Here is a 22,317-nt window from a genome sequence, read left to right on the forward strand (position 1 = left end):
CAAGGACCCCGACCAGCATTTGTGAAAGTCTTTTATACCCCATGTGTACGTGTCCAAACCCACCACCCCAATTCCCTTGAGACTTACATAAACAAAGGTAGGGTAAATACAACTACAATAACCGCATCATTCACATGTTATGTGTTCAAACAGTCAATAATCAATAAGCCTGCAGTTACATTCCAAACAGTTAATAATCAATAAGCTTGTGATCACGTTCCAACCAGTTAATAATCGATAAGCCTGTGATTACATCCTGATAAATACAGAAAAAGTTTATGACCTGTCCGGAGACAGGGGTGATTACGGTATGTTTCCTCTTGGGCAATGAGTAACCTGGATGTGATCTTCAAGATTCCCCTGTCTGGAGGGGGTCTTATCCTTCCATTGTCGTTCCCACAGGCACTAAGCAGAGAGTTCAGAGTCCACTGGAGAGGCAGCCGAGCACGATCAGCACGGACAGGCCTGAGATGGAGTCCTGGCCCTATGAATTCCTTCTTCAGATTAACCACAAAAAAGACAGGGTCGGCTACTGAAGTTGCTTAAAGTTGCACCAGGTGCAAACCATAAATTATCAACAGGCCTGAAAGCCAAAAGATATTATACATAGAGATTAACCATTAAAAAGGCCCTAATAGGCACAGAGCCCTTTGGGGGGTGAGGAAGCCCTATTAGAAAATACAAAAAATATTGTTTTAAAAGTGGTTATTAGATCAACGTTTGATTGATGGTAATGTGCTGAGGTTGTGCAGTGGAAACTATTGTTAATATAGTTGGAGATCTAGTAAAATAAGAGTTTAGCCCTAGCGTAAAAACAATAAGATAATTGTTAATTTTAACCAGGAGTGCTAAACAGGGGCTGCCTCACCAGAGCCACAGAGTCTTTGTGTGTTAAACTTTTCAGATAAATTTAGCTGAGAATTTCTACAAAAAGACTGTCTTTTATGTTAACAAGATTGTATTTCTATTATGTTGCAATTTGCTGTACCATGAGACTGCCAATTTTCTGTTTTCTGCTAACCTCAAGGCCAAAAGATAATGTACAAAAAATCTATGGGAAAAGACTCTCGTAAACAAAAAATATGCAGAGCACACCTGGTTTCGTGAAGGACAAGCTGATGTAATGTTAAACTAAGTCTGTGTGCTTATCTGCCCCTAAGAAATGTACCAATTTAGGGTATAAAGGCGATGGTGAAAAATAAAGCAACTGCCAGACTCTGCTGCACCTTCCTGGTCTGGTCTCTCTCTCTCTCTCTCTTTTTCTTTCTCTTTCTCTCTCTCATTCACCAACGGCGTTCATCCTGAGGGTTCCCCTGGATCCTGCTGGGGCTGGACCCTGGCAGGAAACCCTCAAGGAAAGACAAGGACAACCCTCAGAATAGGAAGAAATATTTGCAAAGAAAGAGACCCACAAGGAATTCAACTCCAAAACATACAAACAGCTCATGCAGCTCATTATCAAAAATACATACAAACAAAGAAAAAAAAAATGGGCCAAAGATCAAAATGGATATTTCTCTGAGGAAAGCCTACAGATAGCAGATAGGCACACGAAATGATGCTCAGCATCACGAAATATTGCAGAAATCAGTACTCGGGAAACTAAGCATCACACTCAGAGAGTTGGAGAAGTCAGGTTTATTATGCCGGTGGGCCCAGGGGAGTTAACACTCCAAGCTCTGAGCCCCCAACAAAGGGTTACAGAGTTTTTACACACAAACAGGCATGATTAAGTGGGTTTGTGGGTTTGCAGGGGCTAGGGTGATTGCAAAGAGTAGGACAAGGGTGAGTGAGATAAGCTCCAGTTCCTAGTATTGTGAGTCCCTTCTTTCCGAGACCTACATGATCTAGACTTTACAAGGAGCAAGCTGAGTTAGAGAGGCAGAAAGAACAGGAGGTTATGTAAAAATTTTAACTTTTCCTCTTCATTTCCCCTCTTGATGCTCCTATCATTTGTAGAAAGCATCATCTCATGTTTTGGTAGGACATTTAGAGTTCCCCATTGTTTAGGGGGCTATATATGAGCTTGTACCATTTGTAACTTTATGGATTCAATCTGAGAAGTTATGAACTGGGTGACTGGACTGAGACCACAAGGACCAAACAAGAGCACTGCAATGAACATGAAGAGAGGACAGGTTAAAGGGAGAAGCCGCGATCCCCTGCTACAGATACTGTTCCAATTACCCCGGGAATTTGCCAGTTTCTCTCTCCTTTTTATGATTCATTCCCTTAGTTGTTGGGCCGTGTCCCTGACTATTCCTGATTGGTTTACATAAAAGCAGCACTCTTCGTTCAAGAAGAGGCAGAGTCCTCCCTTTTCAGCTGTCAGGAGGTCTAGCTCTCTCCTATTCTGTAAAAACCACCGCAGCCAGGGAATCTAGTTGGTCCTGTAAGGCCACTAAAGATTTGGCTACTCTCTCAACATCATTTGTGAAGTCTTTGGATAGTGTATGGTAAAAGGTGGCTGATGAAGCAATTCCTCCTATTCCCCTACCTATCCCAGCCGTGATTCCTAGACCAACTAGTAGGGGTATAAACTGGATGGCTCTTTTTGACTGCGTATGTGCTGCCAGAGGTACGTATGTGAGAGTCTGGTTGTTAGGGACAATATTCATCTGAGGAGTGAGGACAGCTAAGGTGCAGATACCCACCCAATTAACTGGTAGACATAAGCATCTGTCCCACAAACAAAGAAAAGGCCTTGATGCGGGCAGCACCATATTGTTTGTGGGAGGATGAGTGGGCCACTCACCAATTAACGTTTGATTACATTGGTCCCTGGCTAAATTGCCTACAGGTCCAGTTCCTCCATCATTTGTAAAGCATTCTGGAGCCTTTTGAGTTAACTCAATTGCCTTTAAGACTGGCCCTTGTAAGGACGGATCTGTAGGAGTTCCCATAGCTGATGCAGTATTTAATGGTACTGGTGTAGCTAAGTACTGTGGAGTTCCTAAGCAAAGCAAACAATCCCTGGCCAACTGGGGGTTGGTGTTATTAAGAAGGTGATGAGTTTCACTGAGAACCTGGTGCAGACGAGGGTCTAAGGGGGATTTAACTCTGTAACCTGAGTCATACTGCCAACAGGCAGAGCCTGATTTTTCAGGGCAAAGCTGGTCCTTGATTTTGTTTGTCTGCATTATTGTCCCAGTCCAGTAGGTGTTTTCCATTTATTTGGCAGACAGACACCTGTTCTGGGTTGTAACATCTGTGTGACATTTGGGGGTATATGGAGGCACAGGGGCATGATGGCAACACCATGGTGTCAGGATACTGTCCGCGGTTTTGATTCTCTGGGGAAAGGTAGTTGCAGCTGGGGGCATAACTGGAAAACATTTTTTCACCCAGGCCCCTGGATATACATCGAATGGTTATGAAGACAGTAGGTGATGGCCTATAAGATTGGCTATCTGTACATTATTCTAGCTGATGGTTAAGTAAGTGATTTTCCAAAGGTTGACTGTATTGTTGACAGGTGCGTGATGGATAAGGAACAGCACCATCTGTTACAGCAAGGGCACCAAAAGCCTGCAAAGCAGCCTGCACCTAACAGATAACTAAACACTAGCAAAAGGTTTTCTCCCCATCTTTAGGTCGTCACGGCTATAGCAACTGAGCCTATCATGAGGGGGGTCAGTTACACTGTGGAGCAATTTAGTTAGTATGGAGAATCAATCATAATAGACATCTAATAAGAATGAGGCTTCTCACCATAGTGAGATAACAGACAGCTAACCACAACTTCTGACCCAAATCCCAGTCATGGAGTGTGACTGAAGCTAGTCCTGTAGCAAAGAGCATAGCAATAATACCAATCAGGGATAGAGTCCCAGGGTTGACAGTGAAAATCCATTGATAATTTGATGGCTGGATCCTCAAGCTTCCACCATACATTGACCAGCCAGCTTGCCAGAGTGTGGCTGGAGCAAGGCTGAAGAATCCTCAAGCTTCTGCCATGCGTGGATGAGTCAGCTTCTGGAGTGACTAGAGCTGGGCTCAGTGTCTTTCGTGGGTGAGGGCTGTTATTTTCTGAACCAGACTTTGAGGGGATTTTCAGGGTCCCAGACTGTTTTCCAGGTGTCCTCATTACAGGAAGCCACTGTCTTCTTGACTCTGGTGTGGTGGATCCAAGGGGTGACGCCTGAAACTTTAACAGCAGTAGGGGTTGCCAGGACGACCATGTAAAGGCCTGTCCAAACTGGCTGAAGTGGTTCCTTTTTCCAGTCCATAGCCCATACCTCATCTCCCGGCTGATAGGGATGAACCCAGTTGCCCAAAGGAATGGGTGTCCTTTCTAAGGTTTCTCAGGCAATATGGTGGAAGACTTTTCCCAGGACCTGGAGGTACTGGGATCTCCCCAGGTCAGCTAGCTCTTAGGGGTTTCCCTTGAGTTTTCCTATCACTGGGGGCATTCTCCCATTTAAGATCTCAAAGGGAGAATAGCCTGAAGACCCGGGGTGCATTGGGCTCAGAGTAAAGAAAAGGGGTACATGTTGACCCAAGATAACTGGGTCTCCTGACAGAGTTTAGCTAATGTGGTTTTGAGGGTCCAATTCATGTGTTCAACTTTCCCTGAGCTCTGTGGCCTGTAAGCAGTGTGAAGCTTCCATTGATTTGATTCCCAGTGTCCTGGATAAAGTTTGGATTATCTCAGACACAAAAGCTGGCCCATTGTCAGACCCTATGGAGAGAGGCAGCACATGTCTCGGGATTATGTCTCTTAGTAAGGCCTTGGCCACTTCTTGTGCCCATTCAGTGCAAGTGGGGTAGGCTTTGGCCCATTCCGAGTAGGTGCAGACTACCACAAGTAAACACTTACAGCCCCTATAGGGCTTGACTTCAGTAAAGTTCATTTCTTGATCTTCAAAGGCAGTGTCCCAGTGGTCTGCACCCCTGGGTTGGGTCTTGGTCCTTGGCTGGCGTTGTTTTGCGCACAAGTCACACATCTTGCACTAATCTGGGCACACAGGGTTGGGAGCTTAGGAATGAAACAGTAGTGGCTCAGTAAACTCTCCAGAGCAGTTTTTCCTAAATTAGCTGTCTCATGGTGTTGTTTTAGCAGCTGGATTGCTATATAGCTAGAGACAGAGTCTTTGGTCTGGGCGCTTCCTCCAGCCCCCTTTTTCTTTTATTCTTCTCTCATTTAGAGTCCATTGATCTTCTTCCTTGGTGTATCTCAGAGACAGAGGCAATTCTGGCATCAAGATGACCTTAAAGGTTGACTCAGGGCCCACTATGGGCCCTATGACCTCGGTTGGGTCACTGCCTCCTTGGCTGCCTGATCAAGCAACCGATTTCCTTTCATGATTGGATCAGTTTCTCTCTGATGGCCTTTACAATGGATGACTGCCACTTGGAACGGCTTCCAGACTGCTTCAAACAGCTGAAGGATTTCCCTTTTGTTTTTAATCTCCTTTCTCCCTGCTGTCAATAGGCCCCTTTCTTTATAAATGGCTCCATGTACATGTAAAGTAGCAAAGGCATACCTTGAATCAGCATAGATGTTGACTCGTGTCCCTTCGGCATGCCTTAGCACCTGGGCGAGTGCCCATAGCTCAGCCCATTGTGCTGACCACCTGTGGCCAGGCCTCAGCCTTCACCATCTCCTCAGGTGTTGTCATGGCAGAGCCTGCTTTGCACTGCCCGTCTTGATGAAACTGCTTCCGTCAGTGAATAGTTCCAGTTCTGGGTTCTGGAGGGGAATGTCTGTCAGGTCCAGCCTGCTCAAGTAAATCTCATCTATGACCTCCTCACGGTTATGATCGGGGCTTTCTGATTCCACAGGTAAAAAGGTGGTGGGGTTCAGTGTCTGCATAGTCTCGAGTTGGACCCATGGGTTTTCACGAAGCAGTCCTTGATAGTGAGTCATCCTGGAGTTGGTCAGCCACTTATGCCCCTGGCAGTTCATCAGGGCAGTGATAGCACGGGGAACCTTTACATTTATAGTTTGTCCTAAAGTAAGCTTATCTGCTTCTCTGACCAAAACCACAGTGGCAGCTAATGCCCGGAGGCATGGTGGCCAACCCACGGCCACTGGATCCAGTCGTTTGGACAGATATACAACCGGGTGCGCCATGGCCCAACAGTTTGTGTGAGGACCCCCAGAGCAGTGTGACTTTTCTCATGTACAAAGAGGTTAAAGTCCTGCGTCACTTCTGGCAGCCCTTATGCCAGAGTGCTGGTCAAGAGTCTCTTTATCTCCTCGAAGGCCTTTTTCTGTTCAGGTCCCCACTCCAGGGGGTCCTTACCAGACCCTGCTGTGGCTTTAGACAAAGGCCTGGCAATTTCAGAGAAACCCAGTATCTAGATCTGGCAGAATCTGGCAGCCCCAAGGAACTCACAGACTTCTTTCCCTGTGTTCAGCCGAGATACTGAACAGATGGCTTGCTCCCTCTCATGTCCGAGCGCCTGATGCCCTTCTGAGATGACAGACCCCAGGTACTTGACCTCCTGTCTGCAGATCTGAGCCTTTTTCCATGACACCCTGTACCCTGTGGTGGAGTAGCGCCCACGGGGCCCTGATGCCTCTCCTGCAGCCCCCCTGGTGGGGCTGGCTGGCAACAGGCAACAGGTCATCCACGTACTGGAGTAGGGTGCAGTTCAAAGTTTCTCCAGGGAAGGCAGCAAGGTCTGCAGTCAGGGCTTCACGAAACAGTGTAGGTGAGTTTTTGAAGCCTCGTGGCAGTTGAGTCCAAGTCATCTGTGTCTTTCTCCCCGTGTGGGTCTTCCCATTCAACGGCAAACAACGGCTGGTTGGCTGATGACAGATGGAGGCAGAAGAATGCGTCCTTGAGATTGAAGCAGGTGAACCAGCTTGTCTGAGCAGGTAAGAGACTCAGGAGAGAGTAGGAATTTGGGACCACTGGATGGATGGTGATCACCGCACTGTTGACGGTGTGGAGGTCCTGGACGGGGCAGTAGTTGTTCCCTCCAGACTTTTTAACTGGTAAGAACGGAGTGCTCCAGGGAGACTGACATTTGATAAGGATCTCGGCATCTTGTAGTCTCTGGATGTGGTCCTGAATTCCCAGGCATGCCTCCCATGGTAATGGATATTGTTTCTATCTAACAGGACTAGCTCCTGGCCTCAGGTCCTCTACAATGCGGGCATGGTTTTTGGCCAAACCTGGAGGCCCCTTCTCTGCCCACACATCAGGGAATTCTTTTAGCAGTATGGGGGGATTTATTTATTCCCTCCCTGAGGAACAGAGATGCCATTCATCTTCCCTGGGCACGGTCACGGCCATCATCAGAGCCGATTGTCTCCCCAAGGTGAGGCTTGCTGGCTTTCCGGGAGTAAAGGTGATTTGTGCCCCCAGTTTTGTCAGTAAGTCTCTACCAAGCAGGGGAATGGGGCATTCTAGTAAGTACAGAAATTCATGAGTCACCAGATGGCCCCCTCACTGACATGAACGGGCCTTGCAAAATGAGCGGGCTGTCAAGTCCCCTGTGGCCCCAACAATAGATGCTGTTCGGCCTGTGAGGGAAGCCACAGGTGTGGTTACCACGGAGTGCTCAGCTCTGGTATCCACCATAAAATTCATTGATTGGCCCCCTACCTTCATCGTGACCGTGGGCTCCCAGAGGCCCAGGATCAGGAAGCCAGGTCTTCCCTAGTCCGATACTGCTCCAGCCAGGCGGATAAGGTTTTGGACAGCCGGCTCAGGCTGGTACCTTTCTGTGTTGGGTTGACTGAACTTCTTCGACCCTTTCGATGTCCCTCTGCAATGGGGGCGCTCATTCCTCCAGCGCCCAGTCTCTTTGCAATGGGCGCACAGTGGTGGTCTCCTCTTAGTTTCCCCTTTCCACAAGGGAACAGTCTGTTTCACTGGATCTAAGCCCTCAATGCTGCTGCTAGCAGGGCTGCTTTCTGCTCATTTTTTCCGAGTGGTTGGGCCACAAATATCCTACTGTGTCCCCGTCCGTTTGTGCAAAATCTTGGGGGCAGGGTCTGTGCTATTAGAAGCAAGGAGTCTGTGTGTGGAAACTTATCTGAATGTCCTGGAGTCCCAGTGACTACCTGGTGTAGTGCTTGGACAGTGAGCAGGTCAAGAGTGCCCTCTAGCGGCCATGCAGCGTCAGTTCAGTTCAGCTCAGTTGCTCAGTCACATCAGACCGAGCGGGTAGGCCTCCCTGTCCATTGCCAACTCTCGGAGTTTACTCAAACTCATGTCCATTGAGTTGGTGATGCCATCCAACCATCTCATCCTCTGTCATACCCTTCTCCTCTTGCCTTCAGTCTTTCCCAGCATCAGGGTCATTGCAAATGAGTCAGCTCTTTGCATTAGGTGGCCAAACTATTGAGTTTCAGCTTCAGCATCAGTCCTTCCAATAAATATTCAGGACTGATTTCCTTTAGGATGGACTGGTTGGATCTCCTTGCAGCCCAAGGGACTCGCAAAAGTCTTCTCCAACACCACAGTTCAAAAGCATCATTTCTTCAGCACTCAGCTTTCCTTATAGTCCAACTCTCACATCCATACGTGACTACTGGAAAAACCATAGCTTTGACTAGATGGAACTTTGTTGGCAAAGTAATGTCTCTGCTGTTTAATATGCTGTCTAAGTTGGTCATAACTTTTCTTTTATGAGAAGTCTTTTAATTTCATGGCTGCAATCACCATCTGCAGTGATTTTGGAGCCCCCAAAAATAAAGTCTGCCACTGTTTCCACTGTTTCCCCATCTATTTGCCATGAAGTGATGGGACCAGATGTATAGCCCAATATATACCTAAGTCATCTGACTTACTTTGTTCCATACCTGTTCTTATTTTTTAGAGAAACTATATATTGGCATTGTCCATAAGGCACCCAGCATAGTTTTCTAGTGTTGTTAGACTGATTATCCTTAGTATGACTTAATTGTTCCCAGTATAGAGGAGACTTTAAATGGGTGCAAGGTGTAGCTCCTGCAGAGTTAGGGGGCAGGAAAGCAAACTTAGTTACAGACATGCAGAGCCAGGAATGGCTAAAAAAAAAAAAAAGGAATATTCAGGTCTGCTCATTGTTTTCTCTATTTCCGTTGTTCTCAGGAAGGGGAAAGAGAAAAACTCATTTCTCTCTTTTTTATCCCTTTTCACTGCAACACAAATACCTTAGGACTCAGCAGTCCCACAGCTAGGAATAAATCTAGAGAAAATTTTTAAAAAATTTAAAAGACAAGGGAATCCCTGCAATCTCAGCCCAACAAGGTACAATAGTCAAGTCTGGGAAGCACACTAAATGTAGAAATTACAGATGAATGGAAACAGAGGATGGGGCACATATACACAATGCAGTATTTCTCAGTGATAAGGAAGTAGGAAATAATGCCAAGTCCAGCCACAGGAAATAAGGTAGAGATGATCATTCTGAGTGAAGTAAGGGAGACAGAGAGAGACAAGTATCACACGATATCACCTGTAGGTGTAACCTAAAAATGGATACAAATGAAGTTCTTTCCCAAAGAGACACAGCTTCACAGACTTAGAAAAGAAACTCCTGGTCACCAAGAAAGTCAAGATGCAGTAGATGGAAAAGAAAAAAAAAAAAAAAAAAACCCACAAGATTTAATTCCTGTTCAAATTATAGGGTAGAAACAGAAAAATATGGAAAAAGAAACGTTGATTCTATTCCCCTCGGGCCATAGTGACCTGAGCTGATGTCACATCCCTGGAGCCTGATTGGCTTGGGTAGCAAGGCTGGAATGTCCTGGGGCTGAGGGAGCTGGGAGCGTGTAGCAGGCAGTGTACCTCCACAATGAACCTGGGGTGCCTGTTGCCCTCTGCAGAGTCCCCAGCCTTCAGAAACAAGTGGGAGAAATTAAGAGTTTGGAATTAACACATACACAGTAATATATATCAGAGAAATGATTAAAAAGTAACTACTGAATAGCATAGAAAAGTTGATGAGTACACTATAATCACCTATATGTGAAAATGAACCCAAAGAGAATAAACAAACATCCTGCGTGACTGAATCATGTATCTGTACAACTCAAACAAACACATCGGAAATTAACAATATTCCAACATAAAATAACAAGGAAATTACAGGGGGAAAAAAGAGTGGGACATGAAGAACTGCTGCCCCCTTGTGGCCTTCTAATTTAACAACACCTTGAAAGGCAGTGCTGCTGGGTATTTAATATGCACAAGGATCAAGGGGCTGAAGGTAAAAAATATCTGCCTTCAAGAAATGTCCTAGGTGTCACCGGAAAAAAAAAAAAAAATTCAAAACAAGGCAGGCATTCAAGTGGTCAATTTCAAGAGGTAAGTTTAATTCACACCCTTTCAAAGAATCACATGAAAAGATGTCCACATCACTAAATATTAGAGACATGCAAATCAAAACTACAATGAGGTATTTCCTCACATGGTTAACAATGACCATTGTCCAAAAGTTGACAAACAATAAATGCTGGAGAAAGTGTGGAAAAAACAGAACCCTCCCACACTTAGTGAAAAGATGGATTAGAAGCTGCCACTATGAAGAACAGTGTGCAGGTTTTTTAAGAAATGGTCATGAGAATGAAATTAGAATACTCCCTAACATATTTCCCTACACAAAAATAAACTCCAAATAGATTAAAGACCTAAATAAAAGGACAGATAATATGAAACTCTTAAGGGAAAAAGCAGAACACACTTTGACATAAAATGCAGCAAGTTTTTCTTTGACCTACCTCTTAGAATCATGCAAAATAAAACAAAAATAAATAAATGAGAAAATAAAAATAAATGGGACCTAACTCCCCTTAAAAGCACAGGCAAAGCAGAGGAAACCATAAACACAACAAAAAGACAAACCCCATAATGAAACTAATATGTGCAAACAGAGACACCCAAGAGGAATTTTTCTCCAAAACATACAAACTGCTTATGCACCTCAGTATCAAAGAAACAACCCAGTCAAATAGGGGCACAAGATTTAAAGGGACCTTTCTCCAAAGAAGACATAAAGATGGCCATGAAGCACATGAAAAGATGCTCAGCATCTGTAAGCTTTAGAGAACTGTGAGTCAGAAGTGGCATCACCTCACACACGTCAGCATGTTCAGCATAGAGAATCTAGGACAATAAACGCTGGAGAGGGAATGGAGGGAAAAGAACCCTCCTCCCTGTTGGTGGGAATGAAAGTCATTAAATCCACGAAGGAGAGCAGGACAAAGGGTCATTAAAAACCAAAGAGCAAAGTACCATAGGACCCAGTAATCCCAGTCCTGGGCACACATCCAGAGAAAACCATAATTTTAAAAGACAGATGCACCCAATGTTCGTGGCAGCATTATGTACAATAGCCAATACATGGATGACGCCTAAGTGGGTAAGAACAGATGAACGGTAAACAAGATGTAGTACATGCACCCAGAGCAGTAATAGCTCAGCCATAAAAAGGGTGACGTCGCGCCACGTCCAGCACCAAGGAAGGAAGCAGAGATGATCACACTAGGTGAAGGAAGACAAGTATCATATGATATTTCTTGGAGGTGGATTCTAAAAATGGGTACAAATGAACTTCTTTTAAAAAAGAAGAAAGGGTCTCACAACATAGCAAAGCACCTTACGGTTACCAAAAGGGAAAGGTGGTGGGCAAAGGAAATGAGAAGTGGAGATGAACATACACACACGAGTCTTTGTAAAATAATCAACAAGAACCCACTATAGGACGAGGACACTAATCAACACTGCATAATAAACTATATGGGAAGAGAACCCCCAAAAGAACATGTACTATGCATCACTAGAACATTTATGCATCACTATGCATGAGTGATGCATTTGTACACCTGAAACAAATAAACTCTACAACATTGTAAATCACCTCTACACCATTACAAAATACAAATTACAAAAGGAGAGTGCTGACTCTCTTCCCTTCAGGCCTTAGTGACCTAGGCTGCTGCCATACCCCTGAAGCCTGGGCAGGCTTGGGTCCCTTGGATGGACAGTCTTGGGGCTGAGGGAGCTGGGGAGGATGTGCCAGCCAATGAGCCTGCCCCATGGACCTGGTAAGCCTGTTCCCCTACACACCGGCCCACAACCACCAGATCCTGGCAGGTCCCCCTGCAGTGAAACTACACCTACTGCACCCAAACGACGTGGAGCCTCTTGGCTGCAGGAGCTTTGAAAGCCCCCTGGACTTCATGTTTCCAGGTGATGGGGTTCCCACGCCCAGCTTCCTTCCTTAGGGTCACCCACCTACGATTAAAGCACCCTCCACGGAGTGGTGTTGCAGGAACTGGGATATGTCCAGGGGATAGGGGTAAGGAAGGAAGAAGGAATGGGACACAAGCTTTGGGTATTTCTTCTGGCACATTCCACTCTAATTGACAATCCAGAAACAGGACTTTCCCTAAGGCTCTGGTTCCCCCAGTAACCAGGGCAGGGGCATAAAGACATGCTGCCACCTTGTGGCCATTTCCCATAACAACAACTTTAAATCCTTTGCTCACCGGCACTGCGGTGCCCCTAGGCCACACTAGGCCTTCGGGCTGTAAGTTAAAAACACCTGCCCTCAAGAAATGCCCTCGGGGACGTCAACAGAAAAATATTAAAAACAGAGCAGGCCTTCAGAAAGCCAATTTGAATAAGTTTAACTCACACTGTTTAAAAAAATCACATGTAAAAATGTCAATATCGCTAAATATGAGAGAAATGCAAATCAAAACTTCAAGAAGGTATCACCTCGTAACAGTCAGAATGGCCATAGATGGAAACTCAACAAGCAATAAATGCTGGAGAGGATGTAGAGCAAAGGGAACCCTCCTACACTGACGCTGGGAATGGAAATTGGGAGCAGCCACCGTGGAGGACATCAGGCAGGTTCCTTAGCAATGAAAATTAAAATGAAATTAGAATGCTCCCTAACACCATAAACAAAAATAAACTCCAAACAGATTAAAGATCTAAATAAAAGGACAGATACTATGAAACTCTTGAGGAAAAGAGCGCATGCCTTGGCATAAAATGCAGCGAGTTCTTTTTTGATCCACCTCATAGAATCATGAAAATAAAACAAAAACAAATGGGACCTAATAAACATTAAAAGCATCTGCACAGCAAAGGAAACCATCAGTGAAAGAAAAAGACAACCCTCAGAATGGAAAAAAAAATTCTTGCAAAGATACCTATAGGGAATTTCTCTTCAACACATACAAACCACTAGTACAGCTCAATGTCAAAAAAAAAACAACCCAATAAAAAATCGGCCAAAGAATAAATGCACATTTCTCCAAAGAAGTCATAGAAATGGCCATAAAGCACATGAAACGATGCTCAGCATCACTAGTTCTTAGAGAAAGGCAAATCAAATGTACAATGAGGTATCACCACACATTGATCAGAATGGCCACATTGAAAACCCTACAACAATAAAGTCTGCAGAGGTTGTGGAGAAAAGGGAACCCTCCTACACTGTTGGTGGGAACGTAAGTCAGTACACCCACTAGGGAGAACATTATGGAGGTTCTTAAAAAACTAAACATAGAATTACCCAGTGACCCAGCAATCCCACACCTAAGCATAGATCCAGAGAAAACCAAAATTTAAAAAGATACCTGCACCCAACGATCATGGTGTCACTAGTACAATAACCAAGACACGGAAGCAACTTAAGTGCACAAGGGCAGATGAATGAAGACAGAAAATGGGGTACATGTACACAATGCAATATTACTCAGATGAAAAGAAGGATGAAATAATGCCATTTCCAGTTACCAGGAAGAAACTAGAGATAATCATACTAAGCGAAGTAAGTGAAAGAGAAAGACAAGTATAGGATATTACTTCCTGTGGAATCTACACATGGATACAAATAAATTTCTCAAAAGAGAAACAGCCTCACAGACTTAGGAAAGAAACTCATGGTTACCAAAAAAGAAAGGCAGAGGGACAGGGAGTAATTAGCTGGTTCAGATCAATATATACACCTTAAAAGAGATGCTAAAGGGCTCATAATAGTCACAAGTCCAAGAGGGCTGTAAACAACACCTGCCCTCAAGAAATGTCCCGGGGTAAATCAATGGGAAAAAATTCCAAACAGGGCCAACTTTAAGGAAGCCAGATTGAAGAGGTAAACTGTTCTTACAAGATGTAAAATAATAATAAAAGCACATGGAAAGATAGTCCACATCAGTAATTATTAGATTAATGCCAAACAAAACTATGAGGTATCACCTCACACTGGTCACAATGGCCTTCATCGAAAAGATCTACAAAGAACAATTACTGCAAAGAATGTAAAGAAAATAAAATCCTCCCACAGTCTTGGTGGGATGTAAATTGTGAGGCCATGATGGAAAACAGCATGGAGTTTCCTTGAAAAACTAAACATAGAGGTATCATATGATCCGGCAATCCCATTCCTCAGCTTAGGTCCAGAGAAAATCACCATTCAAAATGACACGTGCACCTTGATTTTCAGGGCAGCACTATTTACAATAGTCAAGACACAGAGTCTACCAAAATGTCCATTGACAGAAAAGTGAAGACTACATGGTACATCTAAACACTGGAAGGCTACTCAACCATAAAACAGAATGAAATAATGATATTGGCAGCAGCTTGGATATACCAAGAAATTATCATATTATAAATACTTTTCAGAGAGAAAAGGACGAATATCCTAAGATATCACATACAGGTGAAATCTATAAGTTCATACCAATGAACTAATTTACAAAATAGACTCATAGACAGAGAAAATCAAATTATGACTAGCAAAGGAAAGTTAGAAGGGACAGATAAATTAAGAGTTTGGGATGAAAATATACATCAAGTTGATAATGAAAAAGGACCTACTGAATAGAACTGAGGACTCTACTGAACAAATTGTAATAACTTATATGAGAAAAAAAACAGAAAAAGAACTGATATACATCTATGTATAACTGAATCAAGTTCACGTACATCTAAAACAAACAAAACATCAGAAACCAACTTTACCCCCAATATAAAATAACAATAAATTACACATTAAATTACACGAACTTGGTCTAGAGGAAATCAGACAGTGGTGACCCTATGAATTAGATATATGATATGCTATGATATTAACATGATACCACCAAAGGTTTTTTCACTCAGCAGAATGCAGAGCAGCAACTCACTCAAAGGTGCCTGACCTCATGTGAATGTGACAATATAAAGAAAAGAAAAAGGACCACAGGTTAATCAGGGCAACACCCTCAATTCAGATGTTGGAAATCTCAGAGTGGAGTAGACACACTGAGGTAAAGAGCACATATGGGGTCTCTGCATACAGGATCCAGACCCATGTGGATGGGGTGAGACCAATATAATCCCCAGACCCTGCACCTGGGGTCACCCATCCACAGTCTCCAGGGTGACCCCCCAGACCCTGAACCTGAGGTCACATGTCTACAGTCTCCAGGGTAACACACTTCCCAGACCCTGTACCTGGGGTCACATGTCCACAGTCTCCAGGATGACCCCCCTCCCAGACCCTGCACCTGGAGTGGTTAAGACCCTTGGTGAGGACACCAGGTCTCTGCTGGTTGGGCCCCTCTGGTGGAAACGAGTGAGCTCCTGTAAGCTCCTGGCTTGGTAGATAGAAGTGTTGGGTCAGTCTCCTTCCCCCACACTTGTTCCAAAGAAGTCCTCCTCTTTCCCTTCGGTTCTATGTGATACTAACTGGTTTTACAGCTGTCAAGATAATGCTGAACACACTACCTTGGTGCTGGCAGTCTCGGCCTTTCGTTGTCCTGCTGAGATGCTGTGAAAACACGCCAGACGCTGGGCTGGAAGACGAGGGGCAGGTCTGGTCTCTGCAGAGTATGGACAGTCTACTGGAAGGAGAGCCCAGCAGCAACCTCACCTGCTGCTCGTTGGCTTTTTGCCTGATTCATGTGCCCTGCAATCAGCTGCGAAGGTAAACCTGCTCCTTCTTTCCATGCTCGTGCTGGTGAATTGGCATAATTACCAGGTAGCTCACCTGAGGAGTCTCCAGAAGCCCCAGGGATGTGGAACCTGATAGGGTTAAACAGGGAATAGGCACAGGCCTGTATAAAATGATACTGTAAAGCATTAATTCCTAAACACAAGTCAAGTAAAGCTCACATGTATGCTTCCCTTTTTCTTAGCTTTGAGTGAATTATCTCCCTCTGTACATGATTCTGACCCATGCAGATGGAGTGAGACTCACATAGTCCCCAGACCACCCCCCGCAACTGGGGTCACATGTTCCCTTGGTCAGGACACCATGGCTATGGTCGATGTGAGAGTTGGGCCATAAAGAAGGCTGAGCAGCAAAGAACTGATGCTTTCAAACTGTGGCGCTGGAGAAGACTGTTGAGAGTCCCTTGAACAGCAAGGAGATCCAACCAATCAATCCTAAAGGAAATCAACTGTGAATATTCATTGGGGGGACAGATGCTGAAGCTGAAGCTCCAATACTTTGACCACCTGATGGGAAAAGCTGACTCATTGGAAAAGACCCTGATGCTGGGAAAGATTGAAGGCAGGAGGAGAAGGGGACAACAGAGGATGAGATGGCTGGATGGCATCACTGACTCAGTGGATATGAGTTAGAGCAAACATCAGGAGATAGTGGAGGACAGGGAAGCCTGACGTGCTACAGTCCACGTGGTCACAAATAGTTGGACACGACTTAGAGACTTAACAAAGACAGCCAGGTAGCCCACCTGAGGTGTCTCGATGAGCCCAGGGGAGGTGAACTTGTCAGAGGGAAAGACTAAGGGCCCTACCTCAGCACTGACCCCTGGGAGGGCCATGGAACCCCAGTCACCCAGAGAAACCCACCTCAGCTCCAGACCCCAGACGTCTGAGCACTGACATTCAGACGCAGGCACGGAGTCTTCCAGGACAGAGGCCAGGCCGGGTCTCTACCAGGGTCTCCACGTCCTACTGCACAGAGAACGCGGTCAGGTGTACATGTTTTCACTGCAGAAGCACACGGTCTCATCTAAACATAATCAGTGTAGACAGGGCTTGGGGAGGTCTGAACCTACCGTGTAGACAGAACTTGGTCAGTAGCTTAGGGCTTCACTCCAAGGAGGCACAGGTCACACACCCGGGGTCTCTCATCGTTGGACAGGGGGCTCACCTGCGTGTGGGAATTAGGACCTTTCTTGAAGAAATCATCACTGGCTCCACACTTCACACACATCAGAAAACGGAACAAAAGCTTTGTCACTAAACATTTCAACGGGTATAACAAAACTGTAACCAGATTCTGCAGACACGTGGTGGTCAGTGCCCCGGGAGAGCCAGGAACCTCCTGGAGCGCAGCCCAGTGTCCGGCAAGGACAGACCGGAAGTGGCCCGGCTGCAGCGCCCCAGGCTTCCAGCAGGAGGCGCTGCCCCGGTCGCCCAGGCAGGACTGTCCTGCAGGGTCCGGCGGGGAGAGCAGGTCCGTCCATCGTGATGGTCAGTTAAGGGTGAAGCACGCTCAGGTCCTGCTTCCCCGCAGGGTCGTGGGGAGGGGGCCTGACACCTCCTAGGCTCCCAGTCAGGTGACTTCGTGCAGGGGTTGACGCCCACAGGGCCCCGCACTGCATCCAAGCGGAGAATGCAGGCAGAGGTGGGGCATAGACACCATCAGAGCAGAGAACCCACCGGGAGCTCCCCGCCTGCCCACCTCAGGCCCCAAGGTCCCAGCCCATGACCCATTACCACACACACACACACACACACACACACATACGCAGATGCCACACACATATGTGCTGAGCGCCTACACCATGCCCACAAACAGCACATGTCCGCACGCACACGCATAGCACACACAGGGGGAATAAAGTGAATACCTAAAGCGTTCCTTCCTAAACACAAGTGAAGCTCACATGCATACTTCCCTTCTTCTGAGCTTTGATGGTTTTCAAAATAAAAGGTTTATAAAGTAGCTAATGGTGAATGACTTTTGGTTCATGGGGCTTTCTGAAGTTATTCCAGAAATATTACAAGATGTGAGAGATGAATGTAGATAGTCCATGTGTCCCTCAACAGAAGAATGGACAAGCAGACCATGGTCCATCCACGCAATGAATGTTGCCCAGCCTAAAAGGAAGGCAGTTCTGACACATGCTACAGTGTGGATGAACCCTGAGGGCATTATGCTCAGTGACATAAGCCAGACTCGAAGAACAAATGATGTTTGAGTCCACTCATACAAGCCCCTAGAGCAGTCGGCTCCATATTCACAGAAAGCAGGATGCTGGGTGCCAAGGGCTGAGGGAGGGGAAAGGGGATTGAGTGTCTCATGGGGACTGTCTCCATTTTGCAAGATAGAAGTAGCGACTGAACAACAACAAGAATACCCACAAGCCTGCACTGCAGCAGCATTAACAGCTGAGACACGGAAATAACCAAAATGTACATGGACAGATGAGTGAATAAAGAAGTCATATATGCATAGAATGGAATATGATTTAGCCATGAAAAAATAGAATGCCATTTTCAGGGATAATCTAGAGCTATCATAGATTAATCTAGAACAATCATAGTAAATGAAGTACTTCAGAAGGAGAAACTGATGCCAATGAGCTATTTTATAAAAGCAAAATACATGCACAGTCTTAGGAAACAAGCATGGGAGTTATGGAGTTTTACCAAAGGGGAGTTATGGGTGGAAGGGATAAATTGGGAAGTTGGGATTAATTTATACTCACAAATACATATAGAATATAGAATCAACATGGACATACTTTAGAAAGAGTGGTGTGCCACACACCCTATAATAATGTGTATGTGAAAAAAAAAAAAATGAATCAATATGTGTATGAAGATAACTGATGAAGAATCTCTCCACATACAAACACAGCTATCCTCCAAAAGAAGTAAACATTAAGTTTAAAAAAAAAAAAAGAATCAATGAGACAGGTTTCTGGCATGTCTCAGAAGAAACCACGAACTAGGAGTAACCCTAAAGCTCTGGTTACCATAGTAACAGGAGTAGAGCATGAAGAAATCCTGTCTCCTTGTGGCCATTTCCCACAACAGAAACTTTAAAGCTACTGCTTATGCTGCTGTAAAATAAGAAAAACTTTTTTCTCTTTGGTTTTTTGATTCCTTCTCTACTTTAGCTGTTCCTGACCTACAGTCTGCATTGATAACTGAGTTTCCTTCTTTTCAGAAGATGAACCTGTTGACTGTTTTGAAACAATGCAGGAAGGAACAAGAATATAGGAACCTTATTTGTGGAAATAAATGTTTTTTTGAGGAAATAGAAAGATGGCTTTAATCTCCTCCTGGCAGAGGAGAGAACACAGTAGGCTTGTGCCTCAAGAACTGTGTCTCCCCCGATGGGGAATCAAGGGGATTACACAGTTGGGCCTCATACTCAGAGGCTGGAGATAAAGAGCAAACATGTAAGGATCCTGTATTATTTCTTTTTGCATTGTTTCAAAACAGTCAACAGACTGGCATCACAGAGTCCAGTTGGGACCATTGCCTTTAGTGGACTGCACTGTGGCTTTCTTTCCGTAAGGCAAAAAGAGGGACAAACAAATGACAAGGGAAGGTTTGCAGAGAGAGTAATATAAAGTTAAGCATCACTTAACTTAAGGATGTGACTAACAGGAAATTAAAACATAATAGATGCGAAGTATGGTTCATGCACAGTTAGACGGCGATAGGCACGGGATATCCCTGGAGAAGGTCATGGCAAACCCACTCCAGTATTCTTGTCTGGAGAATTTCATGGACAGAGGAGCCTGGTGAGCTACAGTACATGGGATCACAAGGAGTCAGACACGACTGAGCGACTAACACACACACACACACACACACACACACACACACACAGGTGCAGGATAGAGCTAACATAATGGGTCAGTCTTCTCAAAAGAAGGAAAGTTAGCGCACACTGTAGATCAGGAACAGCTAAAGTAGACAAGGATTCAACAGGCAAAAGAGAAAAAGAAAACTGTTTCTTATTTCACTGCAACACTTATAAACACTTCATATTCACAAGGACTGCTGGGCTCTAAATGATAGCAGCACTTTAAAGATTTCCATGGGTAACTAACTGAAAATAAATAAAAACTAGGCAGACTGTGAAGAAGAAAATCTCCACAATCAATTCCACACACACTGGTTAAAATCAAAGCCTATGAAAACATGCTGCACATCAGGAATTGTTAGAGACGTGCAAATCGAAACCACAGCGAGGGAACACTCTGCACCTGTTTGAAGGGCCATCCTCAGTCTACAAAGGAAAATGGTGGGGAAGACATGGAAAGAGAACACTTACGGTGTTGATGAGATGCTAAGAATCACTGTCGAGAGGAGTATGGAACTGCCTTTGTTAATTTTTAGTAAGACAAACATATTGATTCCAGACCAGGTCACAGGTCACATGTCCTGCTCAGCGTTGCCTCATTGTCAGAACCAACAAGGGTCTTAGAAGGTGCATGAATAGCAGCTCTGCCCAAAGTCTGAAGACAGCCTCAGTGAGGGACGCAGCAGTCAAGACTCTTCCTCGTCAGGTGGTTAATGAGGCTCCCCGCTCATAGCAAAGCGCTCCTTAACTCCAAATTTATTTTGCACAGAGAAGAGGAAAGAATCAGACATAGACTATAAACTAAATCAAGTATCTCTATTTTTGAATTTAAATATAAAAAGTGAAGGATAAGATCAGTAAAAATTACACTTTAAGTGAATAAATTACAAGCTAAATCAACTGTATATTCTGACATATAAGAAAGAGGAGGAGGATGGAAGCCACACAAATTACTGTAAGTGGGCAGCCCTTGCCTATGCGGGTACCACCCAAGTTCTCCAGTCGACTCCACCGCTAGACTCATCTGCAGACACCATCCGGGAACCAGAGCTGCTCTTTTCATCACACCAGAAGGAGCCTTCTTTGTCACCAGGGCATAAAGAGAAACCACCTCTGTGCCTTCACGCACCTCTTCTGCCAGGCTCCAAGCGGAAGGCTCAGCCTGAGTTGCGTTCTTCATCTTCTTCTCCTGCAGGTTAATGGCAGTAAAATGAGGCAAAGGAAGTGCCTAGAACTCGGACACTTCCCCTTTCTGCAGCTGTTTTATTTTCTTCTCTTTCTGTAAGTGACTTTTTTGAGTCAAAAGAGAAAGGGGTATTTCCACAGTTCTCCTCACCGGGATTTGGGGCTTAAAATGTACTCCACAAGGGGGCAATTGTTAAGATCTTATCATTCCTGACTGCTCCTCATCCTCACCCACCTTGGGTGGGTTTTGGGGTTCTTGTCTTCCAAAGGCAGGAGTCCTGGAGACAGTGAGTGGAATTTCTTTCTTATCCGGAACACCCACAACACCTAACAAGATATAATAAGGGCAAGGCTTTGCATAAATTTAAAGTGTTTATCCTCCAATATCCTCTTTGCTTCTCTCTGTTTGATTCTTTTCTCCATTTCAAAATCAAAGCCAATAGGCACGGTGGGTGGCTTCTCTGGCAGTTTCTTAGGGAAAACGCACCCACTGTAAAAAAAAATTCCAGAATCCAGTTTCCATGCTTTAAATTTGTAGAGCCCTGCTTCTACAGGATTACATTTTTTTTATTTTGCATTTGTTTCCAACACCTCCACCACCACTTGCTGCATTTTTATTCTCTTCTCTGACTCTTGCTTCTCAGTACTTCTTAGGATCTTCTGTATATGGGAAGAAGAACATGAAAAAGAATACATATGCATTGATGCATGATTGAATTAAGTTCCTGTACGCCTTATACAAACACAACATTGGAAATCAACTCTATTTCAATATAAGATCAAAATGAAAGAAAAAGAAAAAAGGGCATGAAAAATGCTGCCGCCTTGTGGCCATTTTCCATAACAACAACGTTGAAAGCTGTGCTGATGGGCACTTAATATTCAGAAGGGCCGTGGGGAGAGCAAATGTGAGCAGACTTGTAGCAGAGCCTGGCATGGGCTTGGTTTTGGTGGTTGGTGGAGTGACCACTCTCATCCCCAGGCCCTGCCAGCATTGGCCCTTCAGGCTCTGGACTGGGGAGCCCATGGAGTGTGAGTCCAGCTGTGCCCACCAAGGAAGCCTGGAGGACTTGGCAAGGAAGCACCGGGGTGGTCGTCACTTGTACAGAAGCTTCCAAGCCAGGGTCTGGTGGGAACTCTTGTCTTGCGCATGGGTTTCAAGTCCAGAGCATACATCAGCTTCTAGCAGCTGTTTGTTTTCTAGAAACAATGTCCTAATATCCAGTATCGCCACTGCCTGTGAAAAGACACGACTGATCTGGCTCCAAGTGCTGCTTCTGGATCCCTCCTGATGGGAGGCCCAGCAGTCAGCGTCGAGTCAGACTGTCAGGTGGTGTCAGGGGTGGGGGGACAAGAGCACACAGCCCAGGCCCATGAGGGGCCATGCTGTCC

The 22,317-nt window shown here is 45.0% G+C and overlaps 1 long non-coding RNA gene across 1 annotated transcript; it reads right to left on the reverse strand.

Annotated features, from left to right (window-relative positions):
* LOC133043327 (uncharacterized) lies at positions 1–20,547 on the reverse strand. Its single transcript, XR_009689684.1, has 5 exons — positions 20,212–20,547; positions 16,970–17,064; positions 16,761–16,865; positions 15,672–15,968; positions 1–583 (listed from the first exon to the last, which is right to left on the reverse strand). It is a non-coding gene; the product is annotated as an uncharacterized LOC133043327 (long non-coding RNA).
* Positions 20,548–22,317: the final 1,770 nt, after the last annotated feature.

The sequence above is a fragment of the Dama dama genome, chromosome 22, assembly GCF_033118175.1.
Source record: "Dama dama isolate Ldn47 chromosome 22, ASM3311817v1, whole genome shotgun sequence".
Taxonomy (NCBI): domain Eukaryota; kingdom Metazoa; phylum Chordata; class Mammalia; order Artiodactyla; family Cervidae; genus Dama; species Dama dama.